Here is a 14,976-nt window from a genome sequence, read left to right as displayed (position 1 = left end):
TAGCCAGAGGCTTCCACAGATGGCTGTCTGTCCACTCTAGAGTTTCAAGTGGTCTCCTGTGCATTCCTGTGAGGTATCGCTAAACCCACACCCCACAGATACTAGGAACTGCTCCTAGCCTAACATGAGGTGAAAGATGGAGGAAAGAGGAAAGCCTAGAAGGCAAAGCCCTATGCCTGGTTACCATGAAGTCCTCACCTCACCCTAGCTAGGGAACCAGGATGGAGTTACCTCCCTCATTTGCTTCAGGCTGAAGCCAGCTGAGCTATCCCCCCTCCCTGTTGAAGGAGCTCTGGACACCCCTTTTTCATGGAGGCTTCTTCATGCTTGGCAATGAAAACCCCAAAAAGACACCTGCCATTATCTCACCTTCCCCTTCATCTCCAAATCACTCCTTGCATGCCCAGTGGGGCTCAGTGGGTTGGGCATCATCCTGCAAACCAAAAGTGTTGCTTGATCCCAGTCAGGGCACATAACTGGGTTGCAGGTTAGTCCCTGGTTGGGGTGCATGTGAGGCAACCAACCGATGTTTCTCTCCCTTTCTTTCTCCCTCCCTTCCCCTCTCTCTAAAAGTAAATCAATAATATTTTTTTAAAAAAATCACTGCCAGCTCCCTGAACATTTGACTACCTGACTCAGAGCTGGTTTGTCTGTCTGTCTCCTCATCAGTGTGTCCTGGGTCACAACTCTGCTTGACAGAGGGCAGCCCCTCAGGTGAAAAGCTCCGATCTCACTCATGCTAATGACATGCACAACAAACGGAGCATCTCTCCTGCCAGATGGAAGAACAAGGCAGACTTCTAATACCCCAATGTTCCTCCTAGTTGGTTCTCAGGAGAAAATCAGGGTGACGGATGGTGTCGGGGGCCCAGGAGGGTGCTCATAAACTCAGGTTGTTAGGGAGGCAGCACCCACACCACCACAGCCAGCTGTTTCCTCTCTCTCCTCCCACCAAATGCAAAGTTCTCCTTTCTCAACTAAGTTACAGAGAAGAATTGCCATTAACAAGCAGACAAACTAAGCGCTGACTGATTTCCACAGTGGAAGTCTCCTGGCCAAGGACACGACAAGAATTGGTTGCTGGCACAGAAACTGCTTGCTAATGTGACAAGGCTAGAACGACTGCATTCTTAACTGGCAAGGGCCCGACCCCAGTCCCCGAGGTGTGTTCTGTGCAACAGCACTGGGATTCTGAAATTAGCCTCGAGTTCAAATCCCTGCTTTGCAGCTGCGTGACCTTGAGCAAGTCACTGCATTTCCTGTAAGCCTCAGCTCCATCTATGAAAAGGTGACAGTGACAACTTGTGAGGTTGTCAGGAGGGGTTAATGGCACAGCACACGACATGACATCTGCATGTGCCCAGTACATTTAACCAGTATTATGGATATTCCCAATGAATGTCCCCTGTCCTTCACTCTCTGCTGCAAGAACAGGTTCCACTTCTGTGCTTCCTGATCTACTTGTTGTTCTCCTTCACCTGAATAACATTTGGTTGGGAGTATTTTTGTATTTTACTTCGTGATATTTCTGTTAGATCAATCAGCTATTTATTTACCCAGCCATAACTACCCTTACTGAGTGCCTAATATGTCCATGCCCCATGCGAATCAATCATATTGTTCATATTTCAACAATAAATCCAATATCCTCCCTGATCTCTAGAAGCTTCACCTGGAAAGAACAGTAAGAGATGTACACTAAGTAGTTAGATTAGATAATGCAAACATACAGTTGAAAGCAACAAGTCCTATAAGGAGAGGCTCAGAGGGGCTGGACAGAGTACTTCTGGTTTCCAAACGAGCATAGATCAGTGTGCCAGTCTTTCCATCAACTAGTGAGTAATGGTGAATATCCTCAGCTAACCTATACCAAGTCTGTCTGAGGTCATTATTTTTGATTATTAACACAAAAGAGTTGCCCAGAAAAAGGGTCCAATATCTGTCATCCTTTCAAGAACTTCCTATATTTGCATGCCGGTGTCTGGCCACAGTGCCTTTGGCACACATTGCCACTATCACTGCCAATAAATTCAGGTTGATTTGGGTGGAGCAGACTGCATCTAATCAGGTGGATTTTGATGTTTCATTGCCTATCATCAGAACATTTTCTCATCACACCCTAAGGTTGAAAAAAAATGCTCAAAGATATCCCCATACCTACTATGTTCTCTTAACCTCACAACCGCCATGATGAGCCTGGCATAATCTTGAGTAAACCTGAGAGCTCAGTACCACCTGTCTGCCTACAGCTACTCAGTAAACGCTCTGGTGGCCATCCATACTAAGCCACCAACTACCTTTGAGGACTTGGGGGCACCCAATTGCTGGTGCATACCATGATGAAGTTTTTATGTGGATTTGTGAACAGTTAAGAAAAATAAACCTGATAAGTTTCAAAAGCTAAATATACTAAATTTTTAATTTCTGATAACATGTCCTTTTAAATTTTGTGTTAAAGCATGCTTTAAATATAAATAATGGTGGTGGTAAGTTTGTATTTTAGTATAGTTTACATATATATCTGGCCAGTCAGTTTCTATCCACCAACCATTTCCAATTTCTGTACAAAATCCACAGGCTCTGACCCCCGGTGAAGAAGGCCTGCTCAGTTCTGAGCCCTCACACCCCCTGTGGGCAAGTCCCAGCCACAGCTGCTGGGGGGTGGGGGGCACTCCCTGCAGCTCCACGCCCTTGTCACCAGGGCATCACTTGGGTCACCTGGGCCACAGGGGTTCCAGGCCTCGTCTTTTTTTTCAGTTGAGATATACTTGACTTATGCGACACTGAATTAGTTTAGGTCTGTCAAGATATATAGATATACAGCACGGTGTTGCGATGTATGTCTACCACTCTGGGTTTAAACTGCACAGTCCACTTAAATGTGAATTTTATGAAGACACACACAGGGTCCGGCAGAAGTAAGGCTTGCTTGAGTGTGGTTGGTAGGGTAGGTGAATGTCTCACACAAGATGGACAGCAATTTGAACATTTTACCAAAATGACATATGGTGTGCTTGAGTGTGATATTGTTATGTTAGAGAATTACATGCTTATGATTGTGTAATAAATGATTTTGTAATAAAAAGGGCATTATTTGTATACACACACAGTACCATAAAAGTATTTTCTTTTCCTTATGAATTTCTTAATAACATTTTTTCTCTAGAAGACTTTATTGTATGATACAGTATATACATATAGCACACAAAATATGCATTAAGTGACTGTGTTAGTGACTGTGTTAAGTGTGTTAAATATGTGTTAAGTGACTGTTTGTGGTAAGGCTTCCTTCTGGTCAACATTAGGCTTTTTAGAAGTCGTGTTTTGGGGGAGTGGGAAGTTGTATGCAGATTTTCAGCTGTGCAGGGTGAGGTGGGGTTGTGTCGACACCCCTCACGCCCCATCACTCAAGGGTCGGCTGCACATTGTGAAACAGCCACCACACTAAACCCAGTCAACATGCAGCCCCACACAGTCACAATTTTTTTCTTACAATGACCTAGATTAGTCGAGAATGCTTTAACGACCCCTTGGAGAGATGGCTGTGCTTCCCAAATGTGTACGTACAACTATTACCATGCACCTAACCTCAGACCCAGGTTTCCAGCTGCTCCTGAACACCTTTACCAAGACGCCTCACGGGCCCCTCCTAGCTGGCAGGACAGCTGGACTGGTCATTGGCTTCCACGTCTCCTTCTACCTCTGACTTCCGGTGCCCACCTCAATAAATGGCACCACTAACAACCATGTCACCTAGTCAGACACCTGGATCCATCCTTGGCTCCTCCCCTGCCACCTCCAATTGAATGACATAGAAAGCCATGTCAATTCTAGCTCCCTAAATATAACTACAATCTATTTCCTGCTATCAGTTTTCATTTGCCTTTCAAGTTTAAGGTTTGCAGTTGTAATTACCTCTCCTGTTTGTTCATTCACCAAATATTTATTGAGTATCTATTACATACCAACTAATATGCTAGATGCTAGAGGTTTTGTTATTTAAAAAGCAAAACCACATGACCCCTGTCCTTATAGTCTAATGGGGAAAGACAGACATGTAAAAAATAGTGTGCAGAATGGGCACAAAATAGGAACATTTTCAGTCACTGCCTACCCTGTAGCTAATGTGCATGGACCTGCACTTTCCACCAGCAGAACTGTTTGTGGGGAGCACCTTTTCCGTACAAGGCTGTCATGGCCTGTTAATGCCTATGTGCATCTGCAGATTCATCCATCGTCCACATGTGTCCTACCTGCAAGTCAGGCCCAATGACCTATAGTGACCTGGACTTTGCCACGTTCGTGCCGCCCCCTTTTCCCTCGCTTGTGTTGCGCCTGTGGTGTGCCAGGCATTTTCACCGAGGTCACTTCATTTAATCCTCGCAACAGTCCTATAAGGTCGATAGTATCACCCTTATTTATAGATGAGCAAACTGAGACTAGGAAAGGTCAAGATAATTCACTCAAGTTCACAACACTGGAGAGTGGCAGTGCCGACACGTGAACCCAGGCATGTCCAACTCCAGACCATAACTAGGTCACCTCCCTTCTCTGTCCCCCGATAGACTCCCACTCACACTTCTGTTCTCACGTCACATTCTCGCACGTTCAATTCTCACACGTTCTCACGTCTTCCTTTAAAGCCCTGCTGTTTGTGCAGGCAACATCAGATCTTTTGTGTTTCTGTGGTGACTTGACCTTTGGTTACAACCCTTATTACCTGGTGCCTTCATAACTTGTTTACTCATTGGGCTCCCCCAAGGTCCCATGAGCAATTTGTTCACAGTGATCATGTGCCGTCCATCTAAAACCTCCATATGGCTACCCTGGCTGGTGTGGCTCAGTGGGTTGAGCACCAGCCTGCGAACCGAAAGGTTGCTGGTTTGATTCCCAGTCAGGGCACATGCCTGGGTTGTGGGCAGGTGAGAGGCAACCAGCTGATGTTTCTCACCCTCTCTTTCCCCCTCCTTCCCATCTCCCTAAAAATAAATAAATAAAATCTTTTAAAAAATCAATAAAAGATAAAACTTCCATATGGGAATATATTCACTAAATGAGTGAATTAATGAATGCTATCAATCTCTTAAGGTTAAAACAGAAACTCTCACAACATACTTTATCATCTATATATCTTTTTAAAAATATTTTATTTATTTATTTTTAGAGAGAGGAGAAAGGAGGAAAACAGAGAGAGAGAGAAACATCCATGTGCAAGAGAAACATAGACTACTTGCCTCTCACATGCCCCCTAACCAGGGACCAAACCCACAACCCAGGCATGTGCCCTGACCAGGAATCGAATAGGAGACCTTTCGGTTTGTAGGATGATGCCCAACCCACTGAGCCACACTGGTCAGAACTTGACCTACTTATCTTCACACAGTCATGTCAGGACATGAGATGGGCCCAAGTCTAAAATTGTAACCTTAAAAAAAAGGAGCACCATGGCAGTGCCCTCTGACTCCAGGATGTGAAGTCCTTGCCCACAGCCCTGCCCTGGGCACTGTGCACTCTGAAGGGGCAGCATTGCCGTCCAGTGAGCACACCTGACCAAAAGCTACCTCCTCCTCCTCCTCAGGTAACTGAACTCAACTCACTGGGGTTTAAGAGGAATCCTGGGAACAGTACCTCAGAAATAAAAGGGGAAAGGCTTATATAGGGATGCATGTGCATGTGTTTGGACATTAAAAAAAAAAAAAACGATATCCCAATCATATGTAAATGCCTTCCCAATGAGTCACAGCAAGACTGTTTACTCAGCAGTCCCACTGCATCTACACATAATCAGGTTCAGTCCCTCGGCCACACACAGAGGTTCTCTTTGTACCTGGACTGCAAACTGCAAATGGGGCCTTTGTGGGAGCAGCTCAGTCACTTGGTGGAGACCTCATGAGAGCCACAAATACTCTTCCCAGAAAATGCACAGAGATACACACCTCTGCCCACAAATGACAGAGGCTGGCGGACCCTCTCCTAAAGTGCACCCAAGGCCCGAAGCGGTTCGCCGGCCCAGGCTGAAACACATGAACTGAGCTCCCTCCACAGGGTTTGGGGTAGAGAAGGTCAAAGAAAAAGAATTACAGTGCTGGGGTTAAACACATCTGTTTCTGTGGCCAGTCAGATCTGCTCTGAGGTCAAGGTCCTAGGAGCAAATGCCAATCTCAGGAATGGTCCAGCTGCAAGGTGTGAATCCACCCCTGATTGGATAATCTGCAGTCTGGATGGAGGGATGGCAAGGGCCGAGAAAAAGAAAGCCATCTCTGTTTCTACCCCGTACGAAAATGCAGACATAATTGCAGGCATCCAAACTCACTGCAGGGTAGCTCCCCAATCCCCCTGAACCACTCTTTCCCAGAACACTCATCACTGCCTCCCCTTGAGAGCCAGTGGGTTGATCTCAAACCACTTAGAACTTCAAGAGCTAGCTGAGTGGCAGCTTTGTAAGAGAGTAAGTAAGCCTGGTGAGAAATGACACTCAACAGCACAGACAGCAGCATTAGAGCCAGACAGCACCTGGAGCAAATGGTTTTGGATCCAAACACAGGCACAGGCACAGGCACAGGCACCTGCTCTCACGGCTCCCCCTGCGTACCGCCAAGGCACACAGCACCTGTGCTGCCTGTCCTCAAAGCTGGAACTCAGATGTCTGTAGAAGGACTGAAAAGGCAGGGGAAGTGGGGACCGAGGCAGGAAAGAGGGAGTGAGTCAGGGAGTCTAAGAGTCCAGGAAGGCCTGTTCTCATTTGATTTGTCTCTCTGCAACTCCTTTCTGCAAATCTGACAGATCTCAGCTAATTAAAACAACAGATGCATGTAATTTTCACCAATGTGCAGACTAGGAAATGAAAGCCCAGAGAGGTTAAGTAACTTGGATCAAATCACACAGCATGTGGGAGTAGGAGAAAGGAGCCAAGAACCTAGTTCTGTGATTCCCAGAGAAGTGTCCCTCAGTATCATTGCTCCTTTGGCCTCCGACCTCATCTTCCCATCCATATACACACAAGATATCCAACCTGCTCCAGAAGTCTGAGCCCAGTACAGCCTTGCATCTCTGAGAGAAAGGAGACCCAGCCACCTGGCCAAAAAGGTAGGCCCCTAACCCAAGGCCTGAGATACTCTGGAAAAACTGCAGGTCTCTCCCTGCATACAGGGGCTGGGGTTGGGGCTTACACACAGCACATCCTTAGATCCTCCACCCACTCTCAGTGGCTCAAGCTCCTTGTTTGGAAAGAGGCACAGAAAAACAAATTGCAAATTGCAAGCAAGATTCAGGAGAGATCAGAAACCCATCTCAGGAACGCCCTCTAGTGCACCGATGGGGTCCACGCAACACAGCACCGTAGCACCATTCCCAGGAGGCGCCCAGACCGGTGCTTCCATTGGGGCATCAGATGAGCGGTGGGAGGGAACAGCAACAGCACCTGCCACTCAGAGACACACTTCTCGCCAATCCCAAGGCCAGAATCTGCTGCTGGATGAGAGGCAGTCTCTGCTCTCAGGACTGTCCAGCCCACAGCGACCCCACCTATTCCTTACCAGACAATCAGAGGGAAAGGAGAATCACAGAAGGTGAAAAGGAAGGGTGGAGATGGTGCCAGTGGGTTAAGAAAGCACGGTAGTTCGGGGGAAGGGTAAAGGAGAGGGGTGACTACAAAGAGACAGGATAAAGAGAAATGGAAAATAAGGCAAAGCTAAGAGAAAGAGACAAGTTAAGTCTTCCCAGACAAAGCTACAGATCACCCCCACACCCGCTCAGACTGCGGGCACAGGAAGCTGAGTGTGCTGGGTGGGACCCAGCCCTGCCTCCCTCTCCTGAGCTCCTCCTGCTCACATCATTCCCCTTTGCTCTCTGCACAGCCCCTGGATGCTCAGGAGTGGTAGGCTGAGGGACAGGAGGGGAGAGAAAAGTGAACCAAAGGCAGAACTTGCCAAGCGAAGCCACTTACGCACAGTGCGGCCGGCAGCATTTCCATCCTACCTTTGCTGTCGCCATATCAGCCGGCTCCATGATTTCTGCTTGGCCTGGGGGCAGTGGCACCGTCCAGAGAGAAAAGGCAGAGTCACAAACGTCCACCAGAAAGAACAAACCACCCCTCTGGAAGGTCAGGGAGAATGAGACTCATTTTTACTCTCTGGCCCCTTGGGACCTCCTCTGCTGCTGGGGGGGAAAGAGCCTCGCAGCCCCCAGAAAGTTGGTGGTGGGGGGGGGGGTACGTGGCTACGTGTTCCCACAGATGCCCATAGTAGGCTGAGTCAGGGGGCATCTCCCCTTGCCTGGTACTTTTTTCCAGGAGTAAAGTGTGGGGGCTCAACAGGGCGCCCCCTGCTGGGAGAGCGCACACAGAGACGGAGGCCCTACCCTCCCATCACCCCACCAACGGGTCCCCATGGGTCAGGAAGAGGGGAGCATGTGGAAGAGGCCAACTGAGCCGGCGCTGAGGGTAGCGGGAAGGAAGGAGGCTGAGGGGCAGGTGTGAGAACCTCAAGAGGAAGGTGCAGCACTCAGATGGAAGCGGAAGGTGCTGTGCAAGGAGGTGCTGAAGCCACCCAGCCGGAGCCAGCACGGCAAGGTGCGGGATGCAGAGGGACAGGAATTCGCCCGGTGAAGCCACTCACCTTGCAGTAACATTCAGACTGACTGAGGCCTACACAGGAGCCAAGAGCGGGCGGCTCACAGCCCCCACTGCCCTCCCAGAGACTCGGCCTCTGTCTACAGATACATTGAGAGCCGCGCAGCCAGCCGGGCTGGGTCTGCAAAGGCCCCCGGCTCGCTCGGAGCGGCCTGATTGGAGGAACGGGATGACTTCATCCGGCCCCATTCATCACTCTAGGTTTCCTGCCCAGCAGGGACAGCGCTCTGCTCACAGCGGCTACAGCTTCCTCCCTGGCCCACTCCACTCGGCAGCCTGGGATAGGCTGTGTGGACAAGCAGCCAGGGCAAAGGGGCCAGAGTGCCCCAGGCCCTAGAGGGAAGAGGGGAGAGAGCAGCTCACATCTCTAAGTAAAGCACAGTGCATGTGCTCACTACATGCACTCACTGGAGCTGCCACCAGCATAAACGCAAAGAAAGAAAAAGTGAAACACATTCCAGCCTTTAGAGATATCTTTCCCAGTCAGAGGGGATAAACAACGGAAAAGCAAGCAGACCAATATCCTTGGGCATCCCTGAGTGCACACCTCCTCCCAGCATCTCCCCTCTGTCAGCTCCAGCTGCACCAGCTCACCTGTGCTAGCCCAGGCTTGCTGCTACAGGCATCATCCCCCTCGGAAATGGTGACTCCTGAGAGAGAGGATGCCCCTTGAATTCTCCCTACCCCCTTTTTCCTCCCCTCCCAACCCAGCCCCTGGAACATAAAACACCCACCTACATTTTCCCTCATTCTTTTCTATAAGCCTGCTTCTGTTCAAAACTGACTTCACAATTAAGCCACACATTCAGGTAGACTGGCAGACTGGGGAAGACCCTCCATAGGAATGACAACGCCGATACCTCTACCAGTTTGTTTTACCAACATCTGTGTGTCTGGCTCCACCGTTAAACAGAAGGGATAATTCCCGCTTGTACAGGTAGGTGCTCCATCATTTGCAGTGCATTCCAAATGTATTACCTCACTTAGAAAACACGGGACCCTGCGAGGTCAGTATTGCTTTCCCCACTTCAAAGGTAATGAATGACACTGAGGTTTAAGTGACTGGCCCAAGGTCACACGGCATAGCAGAACTGGGCCTCAAACCCATGCCCACTGAATTCAACCCTCTGCCACTGAACATCATTCTACCAAGTATCCCACCACTTCACTTTCCCCCTTCAATCTGTCCCCAACCCCCACTTCCCATTATTATGGAGCTTATCAAATTTCAATACATTTGATATTTCCTTTTGGCAACCCCCCTTTTTTAAAGATGGTGAAATTATAATTAAAATTATAAGAAAACACATTATAAAGTGTAAGGGGGAAATCTCAGGCCTATCCAGAGGTTAGTGCATACATGTAACAAATCTGTGTCCAAACAAACTGATTTTAAAAAGAGGCATCAAGCATGCACTCATGTTCACTATATTTAGGCAGAAGAGTACAACAAGACACCTGACCAAACTGGCCGACCATCAAGGTTAAAATTAAGGGGGAAAAATGGATGTGTGCCCTAGTTTCTGAAGGTACATTATTTTCCAGACAACACAAACACAGAACACATCACTTCTCCCTTTCCTATCACATCTGCTATTAGCCACAGGATGCCAAGTTCCATAAACCCATATATAAAAGGAGAGGGGTGAGAATAATACAGCATCATTGACACCTATGGATATTTTACTTGTTGCTTGGTTTCTGTAAGCCTAGACAGTGGTCACAGATGCAACCAACTTGGAAAGGATAAGAGGCTTTACTCGTACTGCAGTAGAGGTATTCTATCACCCCCCCCCCCCCACACACACACAGAACAAAGGCGTGGGAGCCATGCCATTCCACGCACTGCATCTCTGCTAGGAGGCCTGGAACTGTTCCTTCTGGCTGTCACTGTGTCCCTCAGTCCTCTCTGCTCCTGGGTTGGCAGTCAAGTGTACAAACAGATGGAGAGCTAGAGGCTAGTCCCCAAGAATGAGGATGTTCTGTTTCCTCAAAACCATACCGAAATCAGACTCATGTTCATGGGACTCTACCCAATCTCCCAAATGACCAAACATGTTGGCCCACTCCAGTTTTCCAGGCCCCCACCTGCCACACAACCCTGAGTGTGAGCACAGAAGATGGCGTTTCAGGGAGCTGCCCAGCCAGAGCCTCCACATCGACTTCACAAAGTGATTCACGTCTTAAACTCAAAACACAGCAGAGAATGCCTAGACTGGGGGGGGGGGGATGGGGGGGTGCATCACTTGCAGTTTTAATGACAGAGGATAAAGAAGCATGTTCCCGAGTCCAAAGAGAATTTCAGGAAGACAGAAAAGAGAATGACACAAAGGTAAAAAGGGAAGATTAACTGATGCAGAGTATCTAATTAAGAAGCCATTGAATCAGCACCTCAGCTACTTGCCTGAAAGGAATCAATCTAAATAATTCCCCTATTTTAGGAGAAATAACTCCCCTATCCCATGCATTTGCTTTTTGAACTAGAGCCCAGAAACTCTCTTCTACAATTTCATCTCATTCCATTTTGCCTAACATTTAGTGAAAAGATAAGTAACCAGATAGACCACTTTATAATGGCATTTTCTTTTCCAGGGCAATTGTACTAATTACTTTACCCTAGGTATTATACTCTAATTCCTTAATCACTGCACTTGTGTACCAAGTGAAGGAAGGGGATGAGGGGAACCAGGTGCCTGAAGAGAGGCTGCAGCGAGTTTTGTCAGGGTGGTTAATGTGTGGTGGGAGGTGAAGGCCCCCAGTCCCCTGAAGATAGCTCTGAAGCTGGACGCTGCACCTGCCTCTTTAGAAAAAACCCTCTCTAGGCTGCTGCCCTTTGGTGGAAGGGGCTGCAAGCAAACTCAAGAACGCTGTTCCCACCCTAACCCTAGCTGATGCACTGCCCTGCTGCACTATGGGACATGTAGTTCTCTGAGTAAGGGCAGGGGCTCAGCCATGCTGGCACTGCTTGGAAAACGTGCAGCTTGGTCGCTCTCCTGTCCATCAGAGTACAGTACAAATGTGGATTGGATGTCTTTGCCAACAAGGTGAAATTCCTTTCCTCTAGTGTCTGAGTGCTGACTGTAGCTGAAAAGATGGCAATGAAACAGGGAGACACAGAACTACAGCAGACTGAAACTGTGATAGACTTTGAGAGGTCACTTGATGTCCTCTCCCTGTATGCAGAAAGTGGCAGCTTCTTCTGAGAGGACAGACAGAAAAAGAAAGAAAAAGGGAACAGAGAGAGAGCGTGAAGGAGAAAAAGGACAGTGAGTGCATGTGTGTGTGTGTGTGTGTACTGTGTGTGTCTGATTGTTTGGAAGGTGACTTCTCATCTCTTCTGCTTATTAACCGTCAACTCTTTAGAGAAGGCAGTGAGCAAGAAGAAGAGGCCTCTCATGTACTTGGGTTTGAATTCTGACACAACGGCTCACCATCTACGTGGCCTTGGGCAAGTTGCTTAGCCTCTCTGGGCCCATTTCCTCATCTCTAAGACAGGGATGATAGCACATCTTACCTCAGAGGCTGCTATGAAGGTTAAATGAGGTAACATATATTAGGGGCTGAGAATTGTGTCTGGCACAATTACAATAAAACTACTTGTGTTGGGCAGTTTATTTTTTTAAATTCAGTAGTTTACCTCTTGTCTTCCCCAACCCACAGGATATGCCTGATGTCCACGTAAAATCCCCGCCCCATGAAATTGTAAGAACCCTATAGCGTTGGTAATGGTGGAAGTAGACTGGGCAGAAAACAAACCCACCTGCTGTTTTACTCCTTTTTTTTTTTTAACCATAAGAGGTTTATTTAGGAAGTCACAGGGGTAGAAGAGGTGAATCAAAGAAGAGATGGGCTCAGGAAATAAGGTACAGAGGCAAAAAAAACAAGGGGAGGGGGAGTCCTGCCCTGGGCAGAGGGAGCAGGGAAAGGCATGTGTGGGCTCCTGAGAGAGAGCAGCCATACCCACCTGCTTTTTTAGGTGCATCAAGACATCAAAACAGAGAGGCAAAACAGTCTTTAGAATAAGAAGAAAGGAGAAAAGGAGTAAGGGAAAGTACAAGAGCAGGAAACACTTTCAGATAATGCTGAATCGTAGTGGACATTAAGGGGAATTGAGGGGGAAAGGCCAGCAGTGAACAATAAAGGAGTCCACATGAAAATAACGAAAGGCAAGAAAGACTTGCAAAGAAATTCAGGGAAAGTGATCAAGTTGGAGGTGGGAGGGGAATGGAGACTAAGCAATTATAAACTCAAAGTGGAAATTTCCATGGGAAGATTTGACTGAAGCATCTGAGAGGGGCTATGGATAGAGAGACACTGCCTAGCATGAGCTGGCAGAAACTAGAGAAAAGGCAGCCAATACTGCCAAGTTAGAGTCTGATGGTCTTGCAATGCTGAACTGCTCTTTGGAGAAGTTGGGGGTGTGGCAGGGCAGGGAAGGCAGGACAGGGAGGCAGTGAGACAGGTGGTTTAAGATTGAAGGTTCTAGGAGGAAAGGACCAGTCACCTATACTTCTGCACCCCAACCTGGGCGGGAGATGTCAGAGGAAGGAGGAGGGAGGAGGAGAGAAAAGGGAGGAGAGAAGAGGGAGGTGCGAGGAGGGGCTCTTCAAGGCAAGCCCCAGCTGGCTGGAGAAAGGACCAGGGCTAGGATGGAAGTCCCCCAGAGCTGCTCGCCTAGGGTAGCTCAGACCTCAGGCAAGACTCCAGGGGCTTGTCCTGGTCTCGGTGCAGTTTTACATCAAGGTTCCTCATGGTAAAGAAAAAAAAAAAAGTAGGCCAAGGGGAGACCCACCTGTCTTAGCTGTGAGCCATTTATGAGACCTCCCAAGCACCAGGACCTTCGCTGGCATTGTCTCACAGTCCACCTCTAGAGATGGACAGGGCAGTATAGGAAAGGGGTTAAAGCCAAGAGTCATAGTGCCTAGATTCAGGTCCAGCTCATCATTGAATAGCTGTGCAGCCTTATATGAGTTAGGAAACCTCCCTAAGCCTGTTTTCTTATCTATAAAATGGAGGTAATAGAGATACTATTTCACTAAAAAATGCTAAAGTTTAGATAAGCATTGTGATTGACTAATAGGCACATTCAATAAATGTTAACCAAAATAACGTTGTCTTTACAACTGCTACCTGAAGAGGACTTGGGGAGCTGGGAATGATGGGAACTCCATGAGTTCCCCCAAACCTTAGATCCACACTCGGTGCCAATGCAGAGCTGGCACGGGTCTGGTTACACAATTCCTTCCCTTCCTTATAATCCTCACACACAATCATGCCACTTCTAGACAGCAGTCCCTGTACTGTACTTTCAAATGACAAATTTGTGCAAGTGTGTCAAAACTGGCAAGAGTCACAAATGCATAAGGCAGGTCATCTGCCCACTCCCTGTCCTGGAGGTTCATTCTTCCACCGGTGCTAGGCTGCAGAGGATTTCAGAGCCCCTCACACAGGGGTTCAGGGTGAGGATGTATGGGAAGCCACAGGATCACCTGGGCAGGAGTCAGCAGAGAGGGTGGGGGAAAGGCCAGTGACATCACCTGACCCTTTTATGGTGCGTGGTGAGTAGAAGCCACATGCACTTCCATTGTACAACCAATCCGGCACTGCAGAACAGAGAGGTGGGGGCAGATAGGAGAGTTAGGAAGGAGGACACAGGGGTTGTGAAAATGCCACAGGGATATCACTGGATGCAGAACACTGGAGAGCCCTCGAGAGACCATGGCTGAAGCTGAGAGAAAAACAAGATAAGGCGACAGACTGTGGGCACAGATCCCTGGACCATGCTGCGAGGAGTCCCTGTTGAAGGACTGGGTTTCACTCTCCCCTCTTCCTGTGCAACTGTCAGAACAGGCCAGCAGCCGTAAGTAGGAACTGAGAAAAGTCTGCGTGTGTGGAGTGCTATCCTCAGCAATCAGGTTTCGCCTGGGGAACAAGGAGGAAAGACAGTCCCAGGTGGCCCCCAAGTCCTGGACCTGGGGCTGGGGAGGAGATGCAAAGCCAGCAGCACACAGAGGAAAACGTGGAGGGCTGTGTGCTTCCTACCACGCTCTCCAGACCATCCTTAGGTGTCCTTCCAAAGGACACTGGCTCCGATGTGGTCTACCACTGCCACTTCTGCATCCTGAAACCATTAAGCTACAGGAGCTGGGTGGGGTGGAAAAGAAAAGAAGGACCAAGAAAAATGCTGCGTAAATATCCAAGGAAGAATTATTGGCCCTAGAGGAATCTTGGTAGAGGGTCTAAAAAGAACACACAAACCCATCCACACAGCAACCCTAGCCTGTACTTCCTCCTTTCCATGGGCAGTGAACTTGCTTCCCAAGAGGTGGGAGCTCTCAGGCCAGGCA

The 14,976-nt window shown here is 48.3% G+C and overlaps 1 protein-coding gene and 1 long non-coding RNA gene across 13 annotated transcripts in view; one reads left to right on the top strand and one right to left on the bottom strand.

The window, feature by feature from the left end:
- GRAMD1B (GRAM domain containing 1B) overlaps window positions 1–14,976 on the bottom strand; it is a 163,589-nt gene that overhangs the window by 94,190 nt on the left and 54,423 nt on the right. The window contains exon 1 of one of the 12 annotated variants that reach the window (XM_036014273.1): window positions 7,978–10,818. The exons of the other annotated variants lie outside the window; for them this stretch is intronic. The gene's annotated coding sequence lies outside the window, so the exon portion shown is untranslated. Of the gene's footprint in view, window positions 1–7,977; window positions 10,819–14,976 lie in introns of those variants that run through there. 12 annotated transcript variants of the gene reach the window in all.
- LOC118497961 lies at window positions 7,696–13,400 on the top strand. The gene is made up of 3 exons (XR_004900481.1): window positions 7,696–7,707; window positions 11,892–11,895; window positions 12,526–13,400. It is a non-coding gene; the product is annotated as an uncharacterized LOC118497961 (long non-coding RNA).

The sequence above is a fragment of the Phyllostomus discolor genome, chromosome 13, assembly GCF_004126475.2.
Source record: "Phyllostomus discolor isolate MPI-MPIP mPhyDis1 chromosome 13, mPhyDis1.pri.v3, whole genome shotgun sequence".
Taxonomy (NCBI): Eukaryota; Metazoa; Chordata; class Mammalia; order Chiroptera; family Phyllostomidae; genus Phyllostomus; species Phyllostomus discolor.
Note: the sequence above shows the minus strand (reverse complement) of the source record. Positions and strands in the feature narration are given on the sequence as shown.